This window comes from Podarcis erhardii (assembly GCF_964252035.2).
Source record: "Podarcis erhardii genome assembly, chromosome: 3".
Taxonomy (NCBI): domain Eukaryota; kingdom Metazoa; phylum Chordata; class Lepidosauria; order Squamata; family Lacertidae; genus Podarcis; species Podarcis erhardii.
In genome coordinates, this window is record NC_138507.1 from 43,889,602 (window position 1) to 43,915,507 (window position 25,906).

General features: G+C 41.4%; 1 protein-coding gene across 6 annotated transcripts in view; it reads right to left on the minus strand.

Moving 5' to 3' along the window:
- BACH2 (BTB domain and CNC homolog 2) overlaps window positions 1–25,906 on the minus strand; it is a 266,596-nt gene that overhangs the window by 20,337 nt on the left and 220,353 nt on the right. The gene's annotated exons all lie outside the window — the stretch shown is intronic.

A 25,906-nucleotide genomic window follows, 5' to 3' on the forward strand; every position in this document is an offset into this window, starting at 1 on the left:
GTCCAAACCAAAGCAAGCACTTAATAGCCTGTGTACACTAGTCCACTTTGTGATTTCACTTGCTTCTAATTAAGGTATTTGCTTACTGTCTCAGTCTGGCTTTAGTCAAAGTATATGACCTGGGTGGCGCTGTGGTCTAAGCCACTGAGCCTAGGGCTTTCCGATCAAAAGGTCGGCGGTTCAAATCTGCACAACAGAGTGAGCTCCCGTTGCTCTGTCCCAGCTTCTGCCAACCTAGCACTTTGAAAGCACACTAGTGCAAGCAAATAAATAAGTACCGCTGCAGCGGGAAGGTAAACAGCATTTCCGTACGCTCTGGCTTCAGTCACGGTGTTCCGTTGTGCCCAAAGCAGCTGGCCACATGACCTGGAAAGCTATCTGTGGACAAATGCCAGCTCCCTTGGCCTGAAGCAAGATGAGCACCACAACCCAACCCCATAGTCACCTTTGTATGAGTGTGTGTGTATATATATATGTGTATATACGTATACAGTGGTGCCTCGCAAGACGAAAATAATCCGTTCCGTGAGTCTCTTCGTCTAGCGGTTTTTTCGTCTTGCGAAGCATCCCTATTAGCGGCTTAGCGGCTTAGCGTTATTAGCGGCTATTAGTGGCTTAGCGGCTTAGAAAAAGGGAGGAAAAGGGGAAAAACTCGCAAGACATTTTCGTCTTGCGAAGCAAGCCCATAGGGAAATTCGTCTTGTGAAGCGCCTCGAAAAACGGAAAACCCTTTCGTCTAGCGGGGTTTTCGTCTTGCGAGGCATTTGTCTTGCGGGGCACCACTGTACGTATACATATACATATACAATCTGTAGTTATCTAATGCAGCCACTAGGTGGGAGAACTGCAAAACAAGTAGAGTCTTGCCTAAGAGCTTCCAAGTATGTTTTAACCAGTACCTCCTGCAATGCCATTTAGGCAAAATAAAAGAAATTTCACTGACTCAGAACATTCCACAGTACATTTTTCTTTCAAGCTGATTCAAGACTTTCAGCACCCCAAAAGCATGGCATTTGAGACATCTGCTACATGTGGCTTCCTCCAGAGGATATTGCGTGCAGTATTGTGATGTTGTTCACATTGCATCCTAGACAGCTGCTTGCTCTTAAAAACAAAGGGCAAAAAAATCCAGGAGGGGGGAAGCAGGGAGGTAAGAGGACTGAATCAGTGTGGCGTGTTTGTATCTACAAAAATCCTGTATCAGTAACAACACAGCACCAATTTACAAGAGGCACTGGGTAGTAACGCTGTATTTTGAAGTACTGTAGCAGGCGTCTCTGCAAATTTAAAAGATGCCCTCAGGGAGGACTCTTAGAAGCATTTCAGACCAGCACTAATGTTTCAAGTACATAAACAGCAACTTTCATGATGAATGCAAGCAAGGCTTGCTGGCAAGTGTGGAAGCTGGCAGAATCTCAGTAGCCTGAAGCTGTCTAAATATTGATTTGGCCTTTATTGTGGGTCCACCAGCACACTGCCTTTGGAACTGCTTGTATTTAATTTGCTGTGACAAGAAAGCAGATATTCAGGGACTGCAAAGTGCTTATAAATATTGCACATTTTAAAGAGGAAGGTTTAAAAGCTGCATACATTACATCCAAACACTTGTTTTCTGTATATGATGGTAAGGGCTCTTCACAGTGCAAACCCCTTCCACCATTTCTGGGAGAAACTTAAGTATGCTACAATGACAGCATAACAAAGAGAATACACAATGGGATGCAACATCTTTCTGCAGCAACAATGATGAGAGTAAAATAGCAGTTTTTAAAAAATTAATAACCAAGGGGTGCCAAATGATTAAGATATTCCATACGTACAACAGAGCAGCTTTCAACTCGGACCCAAATGTTAACCTGTCAACTCAGCCCTAAAAATGTCCACATAAAATGGTGTGTCAGAAAGTATGTCACTAGTCTCCTTAGTTGCATTTCTTTACTGAATACCCACTTTGGCTGCAACAACCTCAATTCCTAGGAGCTTGTGTGCGGGTTTGTGTAAGCTCTATGCTCATAAAAATGGCCATGCAGAGGATATTTTGCCCAAGAATGCACATTTCAGTTCAGCTGCAATCCAGACAAACAACCCCTCCTTCCTTTTTAGTGGCTTAGATTAGTCTGCAACCTTGTGTGAACTTGCATACTTAGCTGTGCAGTACAGAGAATGTTGGATTTCTACATGAGAGATCAAAGTTCAAATCCCTACTCGATTGCTCGGTCATTTGCTGAGTCTCTGCTACCTTGCAGGACAGCTGGGGAAGTTAGAATGAAATAAGGACATAGCATATTTCGCCATTAGAGATACCAACATAGTTCGTACTACTTGGCTCAGAAAGTAACTCTTTAACTCAAAATGCTTGCAGTAAACATAAGAAAAGCCTTCCAAGCAACGACATCTCTCTCCACTCAGATTTTGAACTAAGCCAGAGAAAAACTCAACTCCTGTCCCGCTGTCTCTCACATAAGACACCAAAACCTTCTGCCCTGCTCCCTCCCCCCTCCCCGGAAACCCTCTGTTCCTCCCTCCCACTTCTTTGCCTGGCTGCTTCCAGAAGAAGAGGAGGTGTCTCCATCTTCCTTTTGCTTTTGAAGCGCTGTCCTAGAAGCTAAAAGGCCTGGGTGATGTAATTTCCCCCAGAGCTACTGACATCCACAGCAGTAGTTAGGTGAGGGTTTAGAGGCTAAAAGGTGGCTGGGAGATGAGACCTTTTTGCACACCTGATAATCTCATCACAGTGAAATGAGATCCAGTTTGAGTAATCATTTGTCTTGGGATCAACAGATTCCAAAATGAAAGGTAGGGATCTGCTCATCACTACCTGCCACAAGCCCTTTGAAACAATCTAATTAACAATAAATAACACGAGAGTGCTGAAGGGAGGTTTTGGTTCTCAACATTTGATTCTTGGCATTTATAGTTTCATTGTTTTCAAATCATAGAATTGTAGAGGTGGAAGGGACCACAAGAGTCATCTAGTACAACCCCCTACACTTTTGCCCAACGTGGGGCTTGAACCCACAACCCTGAAATTAAGAGTCTCATGATTTGCCAAATGGGCTATCTGAAAATCTTTGGAGTGGTGATGAAAGAAAATGAAACTTCCTCAGAAACACATAACATTTTAGCAACTGTGGTCATCAATGAGTGTCTTCTGTAGCAACTTTTAAATGCCTGTTGAAAACCTTTCTATTCTGTAGGTATGTAGATACAAAAATTTAATAGAACAAAAGACACCATGCTGGTTGTCACCACAGAAGCAATATCTCTCAAAAAGATATATATGAGGACAAGTTGGCCAACATATAGAGAGCTCCTAATCAAAGTGGAAAATCAATTAAAATTAAGAAAATTTGAAGAAATAAGAGAAAAGATAACAGATTGGTTACAATATTTTCAATTAAATGTGATTTTTAAGGAGGAAAAAAAGACAGGACTTAGTTATACAATATTCAGATTTCAAAAAGAAATTGTAGAGGACAATACCAAATTGTTGAAGAAAATGCGTAGCTTGCTGCTACAATGGGAAACAAAGGATGAAGAGGTTAAATGTGTGATGATAAAGTGGGCAAAAGATCTGGGACATAATATTCAAATGAGTGACTGGGAAAAACTTTGGAAGGGGGATTTGAAGTTCACTGCATGCACAACACTGAAAAAGAACTATATGAAAATGATGTACCATTGGTACATAATACCGGCAAAACTTGCCAAAATGTATAGAACAAGTTCTAATAAGTGTTGGAAATGTAAAGAAAAAAGGGTACCTTTTATCACATGTGGTGGGAATGTAAAATGGTTAAAGTTATTGGGAAGTGATATATAACGAATTGAAGAAAAGTTTAAATTTACTTTTATTAAAAAACCAAAAGCATTCTTCTTAGGAATAACAGGAAGCCAAATCCTGAAGGAAAAGAAGAAATTGTTTATGTATGCAACAGCAGCAGCCCGGATTCTATTAGCCCAAAGGTGGAAGGAAGACATGATACCAACAATAGAAGAATGGCAACTGAAATTGATGGACTATGCTGAAATGGCTAAACTCACAGAAAAGGAAATGGAAGGAAGTCAGGAGGTTAAAGAGAACCTCCAAAAAGAAAGAGATGATGTTTATACAATGAAAAAAGTGTTAATGTCTTATGTTTCTGTCTAAATCTTTTTTTGTTATATGTTTCTTATGAAGAATAATTGTTGAAGATAAAATTGTAAAATCAATAAAAACTTATTTACAAAAAACAAAAATAAAAAAACCCTTTCTATTCTGCCAGGCCTATTGCTGGCAACTAAGAGTATTTTGTTTTCACTATTTTTTTTGTTGGGAACTGCCAAGAGTGCTGGGACAACCCAGTTAGTTGGGAGGAATACACATCGTAAATAAAATCATCATCCTCATCATCCCTCACAATGGTCCATTGATGACCATTGATGTCCATTAATTTATTTTTGTTTTTTACTTGTTTGTAACTTTTAATAATTTTATTGTTTGGTTTTATGTTTTCATATTGTTTTAAACCACTGTGACATATTTTCGGGATACAGCAATATAGATTTTTTAATAAAATAAATAAATACAGCCCCCCCTTTCCTACACTTGTTTCTTTCAGTCAATAAAGTGCTTCCGGGAAATACTCCTAAGCTCTTCCATTCTCCTGAGAGGGGCCTGATTCAGTCTGGAGCTGGTGTAATGATGAAGCGAACATTGCCCTTCTCTCCACCCTGGCTGGTGTGAGTTAGCAAGACTTGGGATGAGTCAGTAGATCATGCATGTCCCTCCCCACCTTCCACTAGGATGTGGGGTGCGTGGGGAAGCCCTACTGTGCTAGCAGGAGTCCTTGTGCAGGCTTCCTCTAGTGGGAACAGTTAGCTGAACCCAGACCCTAGTATTCAACCTGGGAAGGCTTGTCTGTGATGGCAACTGTTTAGGGGACCTTTTCTCCACCATTCCATCGCTCTTGGTTATGTCTCCTTTATGTCTTGCTTATACCCACTCACCTCCTTGGGTGCTCACCTCACACACTGGGGTGGTGGTCCAGTTGTTTGCCCATAATGCAATGATCTTTATCTAGCATAAAAAGCCATCTATGACCATTCACAGATGTAAACACTCAGTAGAGCTTCCAGAGCAGGCTGTGGGATCCTCATGCGCTCATGACTTCCTATCCTTCTGTTCTCAGGCACACACTCCCTCTAACCAGCCATGTTCAGTGTTCTAGACAACTCTTAAGGTTCTCGAAGCAAGTTTAGGGCAATGCCAGGTTGGGAATGGCTGAATACGATGCTGAACCTAGGTAGAGATGCAAGTGGAATTTATGTGCGGATTCTTGGAGCTTAGTTAATTTTTATGCCTGTGCCAGCCTGAATTTCTACTTGCTTCATAGGTGGTTTGTCTCCCCCCCCCCAGCTCTATTAGTCAATTTACTTAATAGCCTCACTTGGCATTTTCCTAAAGCTACAATTTATATAAGAAACCAGTCCCTAGAAATAGAAGATAAGCTTAGTGACAGTTAACTCTGTTTCTATTTTTTCTCCACAGCCTTACAAAAGTCTCTGGGATTAAACATGACTTCTAATCTCATTTGCTGTAATTAGCATACTTATTCTTTTTTAAAAGCCAGGGTGCTGGTGTAATGTGTGGGGGAGACCAGACTGAGGAGGGTTTTTTTGTGGGTATATTCTGCTACATCTCACTAATGCAACAGTGCATTAGCGGTGGATTTAAACTGAGCCGTCCACACATTGTTCTGCTTTATTAGTTCTTCTGTAATTGGAATTGTGTTATTGTCATCTGGAGAAGCACTCTTGCACTATAGTGCAACAATAGTAGGACAGGGGAAAAAAACCCTGGGACATTTGTGATATGAAAGGTTGCAGAACTTCAGCAGGAGTGTGGTAACTGGAAATGAGGATTTCATAGTGTGTCTGTAACTAGTACTAAATGCACTCAAAGTGTAATTTTATTACATTACAAGTTAAACAGACCAACTTTTTATTACAGTCATACCTCGGGTTACAGACGCTTGAGGTTGTGTTTTTTTGGGTTACAGGCCCTCCAAAACTCAGAATTACCGGAACAGGTTACTTCCAGGTTTGGGTGGTTGCGCATGCGCAGAAGCACCGAATTGCAACCTGTGTGTGTGCAGATGTGCTGCTGCGGGTTGCAAACATGCATCCTGCACGGATCACGTTCGTAACCTGAACGTCCACTGTATTATTACTATTATTACCTCTTAAAATAAGGCAGAATTTCTCATTTGTGAACTTTGTAATTCAAGAGCTGCTATGCCGAATGATCAGCTTTTTCACCAAATGAGAGACAGAGAGCAGTAACTGGCATTCCCCCCCCCCCATGCAGAGTTGCTTACATGCACATTTTATGCAGTGATTTTCACTCATTTTTTAAATTGTTATGTATTAAGCTTTCAAAACATGTTTTTTAATATATATACAGGGTGAGTCCTTTAAAAGTGGCCCCGTGGATACAGAGTACACATGTTCCACAGAGCCTCTTTTAAAAGTCTCACCCTGTATATATACAGTAGAGATATTCAGAAAGAAAGAACACCCACAATAGAGGACCGATTACTATAAGGAAGATTGTATGAAGAAAATGCTTTGCTTTTTAGCCTGGGACAAGTACTATTCACCCAAATATAAGACGCTCCTGCAAATAAGCCACAATATCCAGACTGCTGCCGGGGGGGAGGGAGGAGCCGCGCCACCTTGCTGGCAGCGTAAGATCACAAATATAAGCCACATTTTAACTTTTCACTGTCGGAATTTGGGGGGGGGGAGTACGGCTTATATTCAGGCCAATACAGTATACTAGTTCACTATGTCTCAGTTTCCTATGTAACCTGTTTCTCTTTTGTTCCAGGGAATTGGCACATATATAGCGAACACGAATGGTACCACTTTCCATATGCATAGTGTGATGGGATGATGAGCTGCTTGTGCGTAAAAGCTTAGTCCCTCAGAGTTTGCTCAGCTTAGCAAAGCTCTGTCTTTAGCGGAGCCCTTAAGCATGGCTCCCTCAATTGCTGGCAGAATCCGACAGTGGGCGTTTACGGAATCTACTCCAGCATAAAAGCTCCTTGACAGAAACGCGTCGTCTGGATTCTCGGCGCGACAGTTTCCGGCGAGGAGTGGGTGTACCTATGGGAGGTCCTGAGACTTCTCCGCTGTTATCGCTAGAAGACTCCCTGAGCCATTCCTTTGCCTCCCTCTCTCTCTGATCTCCCATTCTCCCCCTGCTGGTGCCTTCCTCCGCTGCTGAGTCTCTCCTGACTTCTGAGAGCCCCTCCACCTCCTGCCTTTCCGATGGCAGTTCCCTGACACATAGTTATAATCAGATATATTAAATTTTAGGTGCTTACCAAGCAGTTATGAAGTCAGATTAAAGGATAGGATGCGTATAAAACGGACCAACGGACCAGCAACCTTTTAAAACTCCTTAACTGTGACAAAATATTTTGGTCAGGAGGCCTGAATTCATCCAGACAGACAAGTCTGAAGAGTGTTCCCTGAGGATCTGGCTCTAGTTCTTTAAATGTAGTGGCTTAACATTTTGATTTTTTTTTAAAAAAAAACCAAAACTTGAAAATAAGGGCATCTCTGGATTGTAGTCTAAGTAAATAAAAAAATAAGCTTACAAAATTGGGAGGATGGTGAAGATGGGGAGCAGAGATGTTCACCTCTACTGTTAAAACTATTGTTATACCTTTTAGAATTCAAAAGCTGGAGATAAGCTATCAAGGGGAATATAACATTTTTATTATATTTTTAAAAAACACATTCAAATTCTTGGGCAGTGAAATAGACCCACATCTGAAGAGCCACTCTGAGGGAAATAACAAAGAAACACTTCTTGTGCAACCCCACCACTGATTCTTCAACTTATTGTGCAGAGAGGCCATTTGCTTTCGCTTTTTCTACACAAATCAGGATTCAGCTTGGAGATTTATGCAAATACTTTTGACAGCATTCTGGAAAACACACTCTGGTGTATTTTGCAGTGAAATTAAGCCTTCATGGCAAGAGCCCTCCAGTCAGCATCTGCTAGTAAATGTTGCTGAGTAGGCTGGGGGATGCAGATTTTGTGTACGTTTTAGCAAAAACAACACTTAGTGAGTATGCATCATAGCAAGCGCATCAAGCAAGGACTGGAAAGCAGAATTATACCCGGACCATTATAAAATATCCAAACATGAAAACGCCACCAGGAATTTTTCGATAAATTATTGACTGTGTGTGCTCAAGACTATGTACAATCAGGAGGCTAGTATTTCAAAAGGAGGCAATGTTACTACTGAGCGGCAAGAAAAAAAATATTGAGGAGAAAAACCCTTGAATCAGCAACGCAACTAGACTATTCTAATGTTGCAAATGGTGGGAACTTCAGCTGGGCTACTGAAGATATCCACTGTCAAAAGAAGATTCCACTTGACTAGATAACAAGGCAATTAAAATCATTAACTGGTAGGCTGCAGCCATGTATAAATATCCTGTCTTCCTGCAGGCCTTTATATACCATCCAAAACAACCATAAAGTGATTATCTATAGCTTTCAATTTCTAGTCTTTTGGGAGAATCTGAAACACCAATCCCTTATTTTCCCCCATTCTATCCCCCACCCCCGAATTTGGCACTTATTGTACTTTGTTCCTATACTCTTAGTGATTCTCAAGACTGGCGCAGCTTGCATTTTAATTCATTCTTTGCATGCACAGTGTCAGCATAGCTCTGCTGAAAAAGGGGTCATTCTTTAGTGGTGCCCTCAACTTAAACAAGGAGCTACACCCCCAAATAACAGACCAAACTAACGATGTTTGGATTGTGCTACATACTAGTATATAACACTATAGCCATGCCTTCAACATTTTGAGAGCAGCTTTAGAACAGCAGTCTACTTACATAATGAACAACGCCTCTTCTATACTCATTTCTCTCTCCTCAGTAGGAGTATAAAGAACATTTTTAAAAGGTACTATTAGCTCAAAAGCATTCTACATCCACTTGATGGAGAAAGACACAAAGGGCACACTCAAACTTAAGAGTGTACTTGCTTTCAGTCATGTTTGGAGAGAAAACAACGGTGTGTTTAGGCTTACTCTGCATTTTTTGTGGAATAGGTGCTGCTGCCCAGGCACCAACATTCATGTTCTTAACTGTGTATTTTTTGCATACTGTTTAGCTTCAACTGGATTAGAACTCAATTCTTGAGGCAGAGGCTCTCTCTCCCAACACCAATCCCACAAACACAAAACCAGGGCAATAGTAGGCACAATGGAAACAGTCAGGAACAAGGGAATAGAAAAAGCAGGGTCTAGGTCAGGATGGTCCAACTTTTCATACCAAGTGAACCGCAAGAGTACTTTTACATGGAACCCATGGGCACACTGCCTGAGCCCCTTATTCCTAGGTAGCTCTGCATTCTCCGGTGCACACTCCTTTGCAAGGTAGCCACCTGAGCCTGAAATTTCTGGCATCCACCATCTGAGGCTGAGAGGAGATTCCACCTGCCTCCCCCTCTGACTTGGAAAGGAGGTTATTTTGCCAGAGATGAATTGGAGCTCTGGATACAAGACTGCTGAGAACTCCTCAAGAAGCCCAAGGTCTCCCTCATCAGGGTTGGAGACGGGAGACTTCGCAAGCTCTCAAGTGTCTTCTGACGCTCTATGCTGCCTGGATGTTTGGTGTTGGAAGAGACATTCAGGTCAGGTCAGACCCTGCATGACACCTACATGGCCCACCTACTGCCCCCTGCCTAGTTAAATGTGCTTAAGACCAGCGGCCCAAGATCTGAAGTTTTCACTGTATTTGCATCATTTCTACTGATGGAAGGGACTTATCATGAGTAAAGGGGGCTTTTCATGAACAGAAGCTGCTTCCACTCAGTAAGGAAAAGCAGAGGGTTCAAGTCACTAACTGACATGGCGTAAAATCAGACCCTGGGAAATCCTATCTTGTGAATTAATTTGGGGGAGCTGAGAAAGCATCTCCATCTCCAAGAGTCAGGAACCAATTAATTTTGGCCTTCCCTTGTAGCATTCACTACTTTGTGTTGTCTATAGGCACTATGCACACACCCTCTCCTTGCTGTCATCTATGTTTCCAATTATCTAGACCAGGGGTTGTCAACCTGGTCCCTACTGCCCACTAGTGGGCGTTTCAGGATTCTAGGTGGGCAGTAGGGGGTTCTACAGCACAAACTGAATCCTGCTTCCATCAAGCACTGGTGGGCAGTAAGGAAATTTTACCATTAAGAAAGATGCATTAGTGGGCAGTAGGAACAAAAAGGTCTAGACTGAGTTATTGAACAGAAAGGACCAGAAGGTGGCAGGTCTTCCCTTTGACCAGCACTAGACAGCTATTTCATCCATTACAGTTCTCCGCTTTTGTAACACCTAGGAGATAATAGCAACTGCAATACAATCCAGACCATTATGTTGTTGTTTAGTCATGTCCGACTCTTCGTGACCCCATGGACCAGAGCACGCCAGGCTCTCACTTCCCCACATCATTATAGTTTTAGATTAATGCCATCGGACAGAAGTCTTTCTTTCTATGCTATTGTTTGCGGGGTTTCAACTGAGAATGATAAAACCATTTTGCCAGAGGAAGTGTGTATGCATATGTGAGAGGAAAAGAATATGGAGTGCATGTGTGAGCAAGCTCAGGTTCCATCTGTTAAGACAGGATCATGCTCACTTTCAATTTATAGTCCAATTGCTTTATTGCTACACTAGAGTGTATCAAAAAAAGAAAGGAAAAAAGCTACAGTTCTGGCAGTCAGTACCACTACAGCTGCTCGTGCTTATTAACAGCATAAATAAACTTTTAGAGACACTCAAAGAAAATAACTGCAATTAACGCTGTCTGAATAAAATAATGAACAGCAAAATGATATTCGGATGGTTCAGTCATTTACTTCCGTATGATGAAAAACATAGCCTTCTGCATGCTGAATCATCTTATATTTAGTAATTAGAAAATTAATATCATGGTTTAGTGCCTCTTAACTAAGACGAGGTCCTCATTTGGCAAATTTAGTGGCTTTATAATTCCTTTCCTTATTGCATACATCTCCTTTACTTCAAAATACAAGGAAGAGGACTATGAAACAGATCTTGACATGGCAAGAAGGTGATAAAATTGGGAAGCTATTCTCAGTAGAAAATGAATACAAGTCCAGTGGGGGGGGAGGGGTGATACACCTACAAACTTGAAGAGGAAAAAATGTTGGGAGAGGGAAGGAGAATTCACATTCAGCAAATTCAGCACTAACCAAAATTTAGCACAGAGTACAAAAAAACATTTGCCTCCCTGGGAGCTCTTTCTTTCTCCTTCGATGACAACTGAAGCCTTGCTGGCTATTACACCCCCACATGCTTCTACATCTTTGGCATCTTGCTGGCTCCTGCTTCTGAAGTGATAGGTAGCCTCTCTTTCTCCTAGACAGCTTCAAGAAAAATAGGTTTTTGTTTTTATGAGCATAATTTGTCATCTTGCTACTGATGTCAAAGTAAAGTGTTATTCTCCCCCCCCCCCCGCGTGCGCCCGTTTCTTTCTACCATAGACAGCAGAGAAGGAAACAAGAACGAATGATCAACACCTTACAAAACAACCATTCTATGTTGTTACAACTATAGTAGCATACAAAATCTGCAGATCCATGCAAATCCACACAAACCTCAAGAGTGGAGTCATGTCTTCTTTTTAAAGTGCTTAAGATCACTCTTCTAAGCACCACAAAACTTAGTTAATTTAATTAAGGCTAATTTTAATCAGCTCTCTGTAGCATTAATTATGTGACACTCTTGACATTCTTTATTTGCACAAAGCCCATTGAAGACTTGAGCTGGTGGACTTTTTTTGAATACTGACAGCAGCAGAAAAACGTAGGGTTTCTCTGATCACCAAATTTGGTTTCCGAATCAGCAAGTCTATTAAACTCAAATTCAGCCATTTGTTTCTTTATAGATGAATTGCACTGGAATATAGTTTGTATGTGTTTGTGCCTATGGATTCAAGTGGAAAAAAGGAAATTAAATTAAGCTATCTATTTAACCACTACTGATATGGCAAATGTTTATGTTTTTTTAAAGAAAGAACAGAATGAAATATACCCCTTCTAAAATGAGAAAACAGATAATGGAGGCTTAGATTAAAATGGGCCAATATGAGTTAATAGGTGCAAGCTTGGTTACTTTGAGGAACAGCAACTTGGTGTGGGTGGGTGGGGGGGGAGAAGTTACCGTTTTGCTCATTATTAATATTAATACTACCAACATGAAAGACATAGGTTGAGGTCCATATGTACTGATTGCTTGAGAAAAAATTAAATGAATTGGAACCAGACAGGCTCTAGAAGACCCAAAGACATTGCAGCAAGCGGCAAAGGAGAAAACAACAAAAAGCTATGGAGGAGCAAATCCCTTTTCTGCCCAGTATACTATAAAATATTACAAAATGAATGCAAATCCAACTTCACATTTATCTACTTCATGGTTCTTCTGCCATCTGCTCTATTGTTTGTTCATGACTCCCCTCAACTTCCTTTTGTTGCATTCAACTTAAGAAATCACTTTCACAGCATTGCGCGTTCATGTCTAACTCTTAAACAGCAAATCACTGGGGGGTGGGGGCGGCAAATCACCCTTCTTTGAAGCTTGCCTGCACAAGGTCAGGATGGTGAGGATGCAACCCGAAGAATAAAACCGAAGGGCACCACGGCACACTCTCGCCCTGACAGACAGAGCACGAACCATCCCTCTTACAAAGGCTCCTTGCTAAAGTGCTGCATTTCCTGCAGTGGAAACCATAAATTCTTCCGCATTCCATTTGCCTTTCAGTTTTCCCTTTGCTTTCTAACAGCATCCCTCTTTGGCAGCATAAGTAGGTCAAATGTGGCTTGTTCTGAAGTGTTCTCTTTCAGTGAAGAGCTCATTGTTTCAAAGGCACACTTCGGGTCAACTCCAACGCCATGGTTTCCAATTCCCCCCTCCCTCCCCCCCGCTCATGAAAAGCGGTAGAGAATGTCACCAGTAGGGACTCTTGAAGTGTTTACTATAGATAGTATATTTTAGTTCAGATGCCCCACTCCCTTTTATTTCCTTCAGAGGGCTCTCACTAAGGTTAGAAAGCTGAAACACATGGCAAGTATATTGTTATTGGAGATGGAATGCACTGCAAGGCATCATCTGGCCATATGGTTTAGGTATGTTGCATTACACTTGGGGGGGGGGGGAGATAATATTAATACTACCAACATGAATACTAATAATAATACTAATCATTAATCCTACTGATGACAGATTATACTACAAACCACAGTAATACTAGTAACTCATATATCACCAGTATGAGTTTTGAATCAGAATGTACATGTGTCTTCCCTCAACTTCCTCTCAAATTACTTTCCTTTACTGAGCTGTTATTAGTAAGACATATAATACACTATTAATCCTGGGAACACATGCTATAACCAAAGGCTGGAGTTTGGTATAACATTTGATAAACATGGCATCAAGGGAAAGAATCACAGATGTGATAATACAAAAGAAAAGTGATAAAATAACTGGCATAAGTGGCACTATATGCTGGTGATTTTATCACATGTTACTACTTCTTAATGCCAACAGTAATGGGGTTTTTTCAGGGATTGTGAATGAAATGACCCACATTTTGTGTGTATATGTTTAATTTTCATCCAATTGTTTTGTTATTTCTTTAATTGTACTTGATTGCATATAATTTTTTTTTTAAAATGTAATGCAATTCTATAAATAAAGGACAAAGTCAAGCCATTGGTCCAACTAGCTCAGCACTGTTTACACTGACTGGCAGCAGCTCTCAAGGGTTTTAGAAAGGAAATCCAACTGGAGATACCCAGGGATTCAACTGCGCTACCACTGAGCAATAGCCCTTCCCCTTGACTGGGGAAGTTTAAATGTTTATGGGAGACATGTGGACAAAGGAAGCAGGATTTTGTAGAATGGGAACTATTTCCTTCAACCCCCTCCCTTTCTGCCTCTGGTTTCACTATTATAACCTACCCCACTCCTATTATATTAAAAGGTGATATTACAAAGGAAGTGGAACTCAATTATTAAAAATAAAAAGTTTCCCCCGTGGTTTTCTCCTGTCGTATGTGTGTGCTACCTTCCTAGATATTTGAATTAATACTTGCTATCTTCCAGAATATCTGCCTCTCCAAGTTATGGGCTAACAGTTTCAGGGGAGAATAGCTTCCCTGCAGGAGGTGATAACTAATCAGTGTTGATGAGAATAAACAGTGAGGGGGTGGGGGTGATCCTATAAAGCAACATTTTTTCAATTGGAGCACTTCCAGGGGCAATGCTGATTGGTAGAACTGGTCACACCTGTGCAGTACTATCGGACGAAAGACAGCTTCTTGTAAGGTTCATAGTTGCACAATGAACTTAATAGAGCCTGGAAGTTGGTTTCATCTCAATTTCCATCTGAAAAGAAGTCTCTCTCTCTCTCTCTCTCTCTGTATTACTAATTATTATTTACATTTATTCATAAATGCTTTATGTATTAAAAAAGAAAGGGAAGCGGAAACAGATGACGTTGCCACTATTTCCCTGCTGACTTTTTATTTTAATAAAGCTGTAAACATCCTGGAAGCTTTGATTCTGCTGTCTAGAAATCTCAGGGATGGGTGGGAAGAAGCATGTTCATCCTAGTCCAGCTTTGGCCTATACAACTGAATTCCATTTTTCTTCTCCCAGCCAAGAATGCTACATTTTCACATGCTTCTGAAAGCTTCCAAAATAGAAAGTTTCCTACATATAAATACTATGGTATGCATATGAAAATACAAATCTTTCAAATGGAGGATGCAGCTTGATGAGATGGTGGAAGGTCCTGACGTTTGCTTTTTTTATGCTTAAAAGAATCATGGGGCTGGCAGACATGGGGGAGAAATAGGGCCAGGGGTGCGGTGCTGGGGAGGAGATATTTAACCCTTTATTCCTGGCAAGGTTTCCCTGGTTTAAATCCCCACCTCAACACAAAGCTCTGCTTATTTTGTCCTATGAAACAAAATGTGTAGGCATTTTACAGATTTGGAGAGAGTCAGTCTTAAAAAAAAGATTAAAAAATGTACGACACATTTCAGAAAGGCTGTATAGGAGTTATGCTTGAGACAAGGCATATATTTTTTGCATGGAGGAAATGATGAAACATGAGGATCAGGCTAGTTCTTTTAACAGTACATAAGGCAGATGAAATCTTCTTGAATGAATTTATAACAGGGAAAAAATCCCCTATGGAAAAACAGAATAGAGAAACAATACCGAGTATAAGAAATCAATAGAGAAAGCCCAGAGTTCGGTTTAAATCAGTGCGCCATGTACAAGCGCTGTCTTACAAATAGGATTATTTAATTTAAACCTTAGATCTGCCTGGTTCCATTACTTCAAATGGAGCTGTCATATCTTGACTTCATTTTAAATCAGGGTTGTATTACAATTTGTGCTTAGGTGATATCACCACACGGATATACAAAGCAAGTAGCAGCAAATAAATAAACAAACAAATAAAATTACACAGCAGTCGGTAAATAGAGCAAAGTCACTGCCTTTCTCTGAAAGGCAAAGAGTCATCCTGCTAAATGAGGATCCAAGCTGCCCTGCACGAAGACTGTTACTAATAAATAAAAGACCTCTGGGAAAAGTGCTGAGCATACGCAGGATCTATTTTCAGCTTGCATCAGCAGCTGCTACCCCTGGGATCACATCTTTACGCATACCCCAACACCATATGTAATCACTCGAGTGCTGCAACCAGTAAGATAATGAAAGAGCGCAGCATAAATCTACACTTGAGTGGAATGCTAAATGAGGAAAATAATACAAAAGGGGGGAAATAAACCACATTTTCAAGTCATTAGGAAGAAAGACTTTGACATATGAAGTGTTGCAGCCATTAATAGCACTTATCATATAGAGTGGAGACAAAGAGACAAATTAATCAAACTGACAGAACTGGGACATTTTATGCTAATGTGGGCTCCTGGGTTTTCGTTTCTATTCCTCTGCGCCCGGAAAACCGATACCATTACAGGGCAGGAAATTGCACGAACATGCAACAGATCATAAAAATTCACGTGCCTCAGAAACACCGCCAAAAGCACTGTAAAAACAAGACTAGAGACCCCTACAGAGGAACTACCTACAGCTAATGAATGCAAATAAGTACAGGAATACTTCCTATTCATGCATAACAATGAGATACTGGCTTTGACTCCACAGTCTCCACCATTAAAAGCAAAAAAATGAAGACTAGGGACCTGCTGGTCAAATCAGATTCTGACATGATATACAAAGGAGAAGGGAGGAGAAAATGTGTTTGCTTTCTACAACTTACTTCAGCAGCTGCATTGCTATGTTTTTCTTTCAATATAAAAAATTATATTAAAAATGTAGAAGCCGAGCGCAATGAAGAAAATACAGATATCCACAATAAAGTGTGTAATTGAAAAAGAAAATACTCTGGAATGGGGAAGGCTTATGTGATGGTGGAGAAATTAGATTCGGTTCACAGCCTACGAATTCTGCACTTTCCAAAACAGTACAAGAACAGTACAAGAACCCATTCTTTAAAATTTCCACTTCTCTGAATTTTGCGATGCAGTTCTCCAGGCAAGCAATGTTTACCAAAATGCATATACAGTGGTACCTTGTGTTACAGACGGCTTCTGTTCCAGAGGCCAGTCTGTAACGTGAAAAACCCGCAACTCGAAGAGCCGTGTCTGCACATGGGTGCAGTGCAATTTGGTGCTTCTGCGTATGCGGCGAAACCCGGAAGTAACCCATTCCGGTACTTCCGGGTTGCCGTGGGACACAAGATGAAAACATGCAACCTGAAGCGGACATAACATGAGGTATGACTGTATTGGGTTTAAGGGTCCATAAAATTGCATATACAATGGTACCTCGAGTTACAAACACCTCAGGTTACAAACTCTGCTAACCTGGAAGAGTTACCTCAAGTTGAGAACTCTGCCCCAGGATGAGAACAGAAATTGTGTGCTTGCGGTGCAGCGGCAGCAAGAGGCCCCATTAGTGAAAGCATGCTTCTAGCTAAGAACAGTTTCAAGTTAAGAACGGACCTCCCGAACGCATTAAGTTTGTAACTAGAGGTACCACTGTATCAGTAAACATAACATACAAAAATGCATTCTTTTAAGGGAAAGTGCTTTGCCAATAGGTGTGCATTAGGCAAAATTTGGTTTCAGCAATTTTAGCTCTAATTCACACATTCTTTCTGTAGTGTGAACACCCCTGAAAACTACATCTGCTTGGTGGCGGGGATTCCATGTTGCTCTTAGAATGCTTAATATCACAATCCTGTACGGGCTTATTCAGAAGTCAGCTTCCTGTGCTCAATGGGGCAGACCCCTAGTTAAGAGGGGGATTTCAGCATAAACTTTTCACATGTATCACACAAAAAGTGACTGGGTGAGGTAGAAATAAAATCATCATCATCTGCCACTGCCTTAACAAAACTTTTGAATCTGGCCCAATTTTCAGATGAAATCCACTTGCTTACCACACATGCTTACCAATTCCCATGCAGGTGGTGTGACATATGTGCTCTGCATGGAAGCTCTATTTGCAGCATTTCCTCTCCCCCCCTTCCCAAATATATTGAGCCCCGTTGTATGGCCTAGTACAGGCTTCCTCAACCTCGGCCCTCTAGATGTTTTGAGACTACAATTCCCATCATCCCTGGCCACTGGTCCTGCTAGCTAGTGCTCATGGGAGTTGTAGGCCAAAAACATCTGGAGGGCCGAGGTTGAGGGAGCCTGGGCTAGTACTACATATTACATGTTATGGGAAGTGCATGGTGGAAGTGACGGTATGCATCTACTTCCTTGACCACGGGACTTGTGGCCACTAATTGGCAGGAGTATGAACTAGAATTAATAACAACACTGTGAAAAGATGGCTCACCATGATTCTAATGTAAAAATAACAAATTTATAGTAATTTAGCAAAGTTAGTTCATCCTGCTGCTTTGGAAGTAGCTATTTTAAAATCTACGTACTTCTGGCTAAATTCACATCTTGTGGAAATGGTACAATGCAACCATATTCTCTTTTTGTGTGCAAGAAAATCAGCATGGGGGGGGGTAGACAGAGAGTAGTGCTTAACCTTTTCCTTGTGCACTTAATGTCTATTTGAAACTGTACACCCAGCATTTCAAATGCACACAATTTAAACTGTGTGTGTGTGTGTGTGTGTGTGTGTGTGTGAAAGAGAGAGAGAGAGAGAGAGAGAGAGAGAGAATGAATCACTTGGGGGATAGAGAAGAGAGGATGGGATAAATTTGTAGGTAAAAAATTAAGCACCAGTTCTCTGATCCTCCCTATGTGGCTTTACTTCCACAGAAAGGCCCTTTGGACTAACATACCACCTTTCACTAGAAAATAAAATAAAAATCACCCTATGAAGAAATGTCCTCCAGACTCATCTGGAAAATGATAAGTTTTTAGTAAGCACCTTCTTTCATAGGGGAAGTGGCTTAGGGGTGGGTGCAACTACAGATTAGGCTTTCCCTCTAGGCTCTGTACCAGAAGCGACCGAGGTATAAGCAGGAGGATCTCACCAGAAGATCTTCAGGCATTGCTGGCTCAAGGAGTACCCCTAGGCTACATACCTGTTCCTTCTGGGTGAGTGCAACATTGCCTAGAGCAGGCAAATTGCCTGATCCCCAGACTTGGGAATTTGCTTACACACAAAGCTCCTGACTCATCAGAATCCAGCTTATTTGCTCTTATCAAGCCCACCATTATGTCTAGGTCTAGGTTTTGCACAGCCACACCTGACAAATGTAACAGAGGAAAAGAGCTGAGTGTCATCCACTTACTGATGCTAATGACCACTCCCAATGGTTTCATATAGATGTTAAATAGCATTGGAGATAAGGCAGTACCTTGAGCACTCCACATCATAGCTGCCAGGGGGGCAAGGTGTAATCACCCAAAGCCACCCTCTAAACAACTCTGTAAGTAGGAGTGGAGCCACTGCAACACACTGCCTCCCATTCTATCCTACCAAGCGGGTTCAGTAAGATACCATGGTTGATGGTATCAAAAGCTGCTGAGAGATTGAGCAAAAGCAGCAAGATCACACTCCCATCTATCTTTCTCCTAGGGCAACAAAGGCTAATACAGTCCCATAAACCAAGCCTTATTAACATACTGTTTGGCTTTCAATTTATATTTCACACAGAATAGCAGGGAGGGGGTTTAACCCTGTAGTTTCATGTCTACATAATCTGTATTCAAATAGTGCATTTATATATTCATTTATATATTCATTTGCAGCTGCGTTGCTTTCATATCGTAACAACAACAACCTAGAATCAGGAACCACCACCAGAGGGAAGGAAAGGAATGGCTTTCAAGGCTTGCAATGCTCTCTTTATCTCTTCCACCTCAAAAAGGTGGATGTTGTGCTGTATGCTAGAAAGCAGAACTATTGTGCCTTCTGAATAAAGTATCACAGGGTGCCTTCATGTGGTTTCTGAAAGCTTTTTTTTTTTAATGGCCACTTCCAATAATATCCAATTCACTAATACACACAACATAGCCTCACTTCGTATCTGCCGACACGATTACCCTTTTCAGAAACATTTGAAATTCCATTTCTTGGCAAAAAAGAAGAAAAAGAAAATCATAGATGAACTATGGAATTGCAATCCTGGAATGCTCTGAAATAGCCAGCCAAGAAGTTGTAACAGAGGATTTTCAGGGCAATAGTTAAATCTATGTAATTCAGGGAAGAGAATGAATTGTCTCTCTCGACACAGACTCATGATGCTGTGATTGTCAAAATACACTTAGAACATAGACTGCAAAAGTTCAAACAACTAGCATGCATGCATCCGACTACAGGTGTAATCCCCACCCCATCAATCTGCAGAGGCCAGAGAACCACTTGCAAAGTGCTCTGGGTGTAGAATGATGATAATGCTTATTAGTGATCTGAGCATAATGCAATATAAATGTTCACAGAGCTTAGCTTTATCACTTTAGCCTGAAAACTGATGGGTGCAAACAACCTCTCTCCAGAAGGAAAGATGGGAGAGGATTGAAGGCTGGAATGCAGGCCAGTTTGGAATCTGACAAATCAGTGGAAGAAATAAAGCGTATGAAGAGCTTCAGTTGATAGTTGCTGAGGTAAAGTATGTATGGCACCTTGAGCCCTTTGGGGAAATGGCGGGATAAAAATGTAGCAATGAATGAATGAATGAATGAATTTCTCCACATCATACATAATTGTATGAACCTTTATCATGTCCCATTCATTCTACCTCTCCATCCCCTTGTCCTCCCCCCCCCCAGCTAGAAAGTCTTTCCCAGCAGAGTTGCCATCTCTATCCCTCTGATTATTGTTTTGTTAAATCACTAGATATTTAAATATGTACTGATTTTGTATAAAACAAAATAAAAAAATTCCTTCCAGTAGCACCTTAAAGACCAACTAAGTTGTTCTAGGTATGAGCTTTCGTGTGCATGCACACTTCTTCAGATACCTTCAGATGCACACGAAAGCTCATACCTAGAACAACTTAGTTGGTCTTTAAGGTGCTACTGGAAGGAATTTTTATTTATTTTTATTTTTTTATTTATTTTTTACTATGGCAGACCAACACGGCTACCTATCTGATTTTGTATAATTATTTTTAACCTATGATGAATTCCTGCCTGCTCTGAAAGCCAGGCAGCGAATTTGTCCATTAAAAATGGCTACTACTCCTACTTTAACTATTCTTTGTTTTTTCTCCAAATTCAGATCACTGTGGAGACCAGATGTGCTGCATCTGATGAGCACTCTGTCAAATTATTATACACAATACATAAACAGAGGAGAGAAGAGAAATGCACATAACGGAACACTCTCGGTTTTCTAAAAGAACAAAGAATAAAACACAGTAAGTCATAATCTTTCATATAACACTCCAGTAGTAATTGACCTTGTGCATTCTGCCTTTGATTTTTCTCCTGTGTCCAATCATCTTCTGTTGGCTAATACACAACACTCCGCTCCCCCATCTCAGGCCAGTCGGCTGCCGTGGATGGCTAACTGATTCAAGGGCTTCTCACTGCTGCCACTTAAGGAACACAGTTAACGCTGGATGCCTGACTCCATCCCACCCATGGCTCTGAATGGATGAGCTTTCTAAACACACTTGGCTTCTGCCAGCCTAGAAGCCTGAGTTCATCTTTCTGCCCGGCATTTCTTTCATGTAAAACATTCAGCAACCCAAGGCATTATATATGCAGATCTATAAGAAAACGGATGAGATAATGCAGGACAGTGACTGTCACTGAAAGGTGTTATGTTTCAAAGCAGATCCCAGATAAATACTTAAAACGAGAGCAAAGTGCAAAGATAGCATATAATGCACACACTCTGTATTGGTAACACAATTTAGAAAAATAAACAAGGATATGTTATGATGGGCTGGCTGGGCTGGAAGTGGGGAAAGCATACCATTCTTATAATGTTGTACTGCCTGTAATTCTGGCTATCTTATATGACATCAGTATTGGACAAGAGTTCTAGACAACACTGATTGCTACCCCAGCATTTTCCCCATGGAAAATGGCTTCCTTAGGAGTCATTGTTTTGTTACCATGCTTTAGTATTTCCAAGACTTCATTTGTATTGGGTTAAAACTCCCTTTAGCTAAAATCTCGACTTGTCAGAAGCAGGAAAATAAAATAAAATCCATGCTTTCCTTCCACACAGCTTTCACCTTCAGATATGACTAATGCAGCTTTGCTTTAACCGGCTAAGAAGAGCAGGCAACCCTATGAATCAGGCACTATTCTAAACAGTGCTGGGTATTTCTAAAGTAAAAGTACCACTACACCATGAATGACTCAATCATTTTCCTGAGAGTTATTACTTTCAGCGATGAAGCAATGTTAATTGGATAATGGCCTTCTGCCAGCTAATATTGGCATGACCTACAATACCCTTGGCTGACAGCCCTGGATGTCTCTCTATCACACTTCTTCTTCTTCTTTTTTGTAATCTAGATGGGAAGTGGAAACCATTAAAGAAATATTCCCAAGTGCTATTTAACTTCTTATCATGAATTAAAAGCTTAATTAAATGTCTTGTTAAAAGGAAGGAAGACTGATTTCTATGATTAAATAAAGCAAAAACACAACAACAACAGGAATATGGATCAAATCAATTCTACCGAATTAATATGTTTCTTGGGAAATAATTTATTCGGTTTGAATTTTTAACAAGTGTCATTATGGAAAGTGCACAGAGAGGAGGATCCCTCCTGCTGCTCCATAGGCGGGTGGGTGTCATGAGGCCTGAGTGGGTTTCCCCCTCCAAATGAATGGTACTAAGGCATAGACTAAAACTCAAACCCACCATGAGAGCAAATACTGTATAAGCAAGATGAATTAACCTTGTGCTTTCATGACAGCCCTAGGATGAAACCCTACACCTGCTTAATTGGGGGGGGGGTCTGGTCCCACCAAACTCAGCAGAGCTTGCTTCTGAAGACATCCCAAGGATGTCTAGTGTTTTAGTGGTCATACTGGCTGGGGTTGATGTGAGTTCGAGTCCAGCAACATCTGCAGGAAGCCATGTTGGTTACCCCAGGTATGAAGAATATTTGCTCTGTTGCTTTGGAGTTTTATTACTTTGAAGTTTTCTTCATTTGTATAATTTACTCTAGTTGCAATATTTTATTTTATTATTTTATTATTACATTTATATCACATCACCAAGGAGCACAAGGTAAACATAGGAACTGCCTTATAACAAGTTCATCCATGTAGCTCAGTATTGCCTACTGCCAGGGACTCGGAAGAGGAGGAATGGTGGAGACCACCTCCCCAGCCTGACCCTTCCATGGAGGAGGAAGAGGAAGACAGTATAGATTTACAACAGGGGTTTGCAGGAGGTCGCAGCTCAGAGGCAGATGAGGGGAATAGTTGGGAAATAATGGGATAGGAGGAGGAGGAAGCGGGGCAACAGCTGATAGATACAGTGTCTTTAGAAAGCATTCCAGACTCACTCCTCTCCCAGAGAGCCTTGAAAGTAGGAGAGCAAGGAGCTCAAAGACAGAGGGAACTTGTCAGCACCCACAGAAGTGATGAATGAGGACATGGGAGAGGCAGGATGTGTGTGTGGAGATTCACTCGGGACAACTCCATTATCCAAGAGGCTGGGTTCTATAGCCTCTCTCTGTAAATATTGAATAAAAAAGGACAGCAAGAAACCTTCCCTTGTCTTTATATTTTCTTGGGCAACCAGCTGGGAGTCGCTGACAGCATCCTGACACCTACACTGACTGGCAGCAGCTTTCCTGGGGATGTTCATGACCTTACTTGGAGACGCCAGGGATTGAACCTGGGACCCTCTGCATGCAAATCAGATGCTCTTTCACTGAGTTATAGCCCTTCCTGATGCCACACTCTGGCCCTCTCTATTTGACCTGCATAGCAACTTTGTGTGGTAGATTACACTGAGAGAGGTCACTCAAGTGAGCTTTACGGCTGAGAAACGATTTGAACCCTGGTCTCCCAGGTCCAGGTTTCAAAAGAATTCAGAGAGTTGCATAAGGTCCACCCTCACACAAGGCAAAGCTGAAAGGGAGCATTAGCTTCATGGGACAAGCAGCAGAAAGCATAAGTCTGTTGAATGGTTTCTTTAAATGTAAAGGTTCATCATTGTTCCACCCGATGTGTATGTCTTTAAGGGGCCAAAGCAAGGGCCAGAGCAAAATAACGAGACCCAACCCAGCTTTACAGCTGTGAAACATAGCAGGTGCTGCTGAGTTGTACTGATTAAGCTGTGTCAGCAATTGGGTGTAGTATATAAGGAGCAGCACCTAGCTCTCCCATTACCCCGGGGGATGGGTTGGTGGCTGGGTCTGGTTTGGTTGTTGATGTATTTAGTGTAAATGGAGTTTTTGTTTTTGTAATTAAAACCTTGTTTAAGTTATTTTTGAGTCCCTTTTTAATGCATGGTCTCCCCAGCAAGCTCTCTGCAGCGCTACTATACTGCAAATAGCCAACAAAGTCATGAGGAAATGGAAGAGGCCAAACAACATGTACATGCTCCATGTCTCAACCAGACTCATTTCTGAAGCTTCAAGCAGCTGCTGCCAACCATGTGAAGCATCCCAAGTATAGGGTGATATAAGGCATGTCGTGTGAGGTGGAAGAAGAAGAAGAAGAAGAAGAAGAAGAAGAAGAATTTATTTATACCCTGCCCATCTGGCTGAGCTTCCCCAGTCACTCTCAGCGGCTTCCAACAAAATATTAAAATACAGTGGTACCTCTGGTTACATACTTAATTTGTTCTGGAGGTCTGTTCTTAACCTGAAACTGTTCTTAACCTGAAGCACCACTTTAGCTAATGGGGCCTCCTGCTGCTGCCGCGCCGCCGGAGCACGATTTCTGTTCTCATCCTGGAGCAAAATTCTTAACCCGAGGTACTATTTCTGGGTTAGCAGAATCTGTAACCTGAAGCATATGTAACCCAAGGTACAGTAGCATGCACTGCTGCCACCTCCTCACCCCCGCCACTGCAATTTGCTCCTCCTTCTCCCCTCCTCCCCACCAGCTTACTTTTTGAATGGTTTGCTGCTGCTAACACACAGGAGCACGGGTGGCTTCTCCAGCTCCCTGCCTTCTTTGCCTTCTTCTATAGAGGGGGTCCTTTCTCGGAGCAAGGCATTCTGGGTGAGGTGGCATTGGGAGTGTTCCCGTGCCTCTGATCCTTTTCTATGGCAGCTAGAAATTTTCTTTTAAAATTGAAAGCTAGTAAAGTTACTTTAGTAAATTTAAACTTTTTTTTTTAAAAAAAAAAAGTTTTCTAACGGTAACTGCAAAGGTAGAGACACTTCACCTAGGATGCCTTTCCCTGAGGCACAAATTCCTTCCTCAAAGCCAGGAATGGTGATGCTGTGAGTTCTCTGAAGAATCTCATAAGGGCTGAGTAGGTGGAGCAGCAGGTGAGGCAACTGAATGGGGGGGGGGCGGGGCTGGAGACAATAAGCCTCCCCTAGTAACCCTGCCGCTGGAGACAGTTTGTTCAGTTTATCTCATGCAAACATCAGCCTTGTTCTGGTATTACAATTTTATACAGATGGACACTTGTATAACGTGAGATTCTGCTGCACAGATATCTTTTCCTGGTCTAATACAAACAGTAAAAGCTGAAGCGTGTTGGAAGTACATTTATTGGTCCTAAAAAGATTCCTGTGCTACTATTCCGCATTATAAAATGTGCATTTAGGTGACAGTAATATTAGAAGCAATTTACATGCTGCAATGAAGAGGACTAGAAATATCTTTCAAACTTCTACAAGTCGCTTGATTGTATAAGGTACTGGTTGTGCAGCGAAACTACAGTGAGTTTGCCGTTTTGGATTTTACATTTCTCACTATAGTGAAGTTCTTTTGAGATAGTAGAAAGCTGTCTTCTATGTGCTGGAAATAGGCTTTTTCAATTATTCTTAAGTGTCACACAACCACTTGTAACGCAGCAAAAAAGTCCCAGTGACCCTGTTTCGACCCTGACAATGTTGTGAGCTTGAGAGAATACCTGCTTGGGAGACATACTCTGTTCTCTTACAGATAGGTAGCCGTGTTGGTCTGCCATAGTCAAAACAAAAAAATTCCTTCCAGTAGCACCTTAAAGACCAACTAAGTTAGTTCTAGGTATGAGCTTTCGTGTGCATGCACACTTCTTCAGATAAGAAGTAGTATCTGAAGAAGTTTGCATGCACACGAAAGCTCATACCTAGAACTAACTTAGTTGGTCTTTAAGGTGCTACTGGAAGGAATTTTTTTGTTCTGTTCTCTTAGTCACTTTCTATTATGCATTCCCTG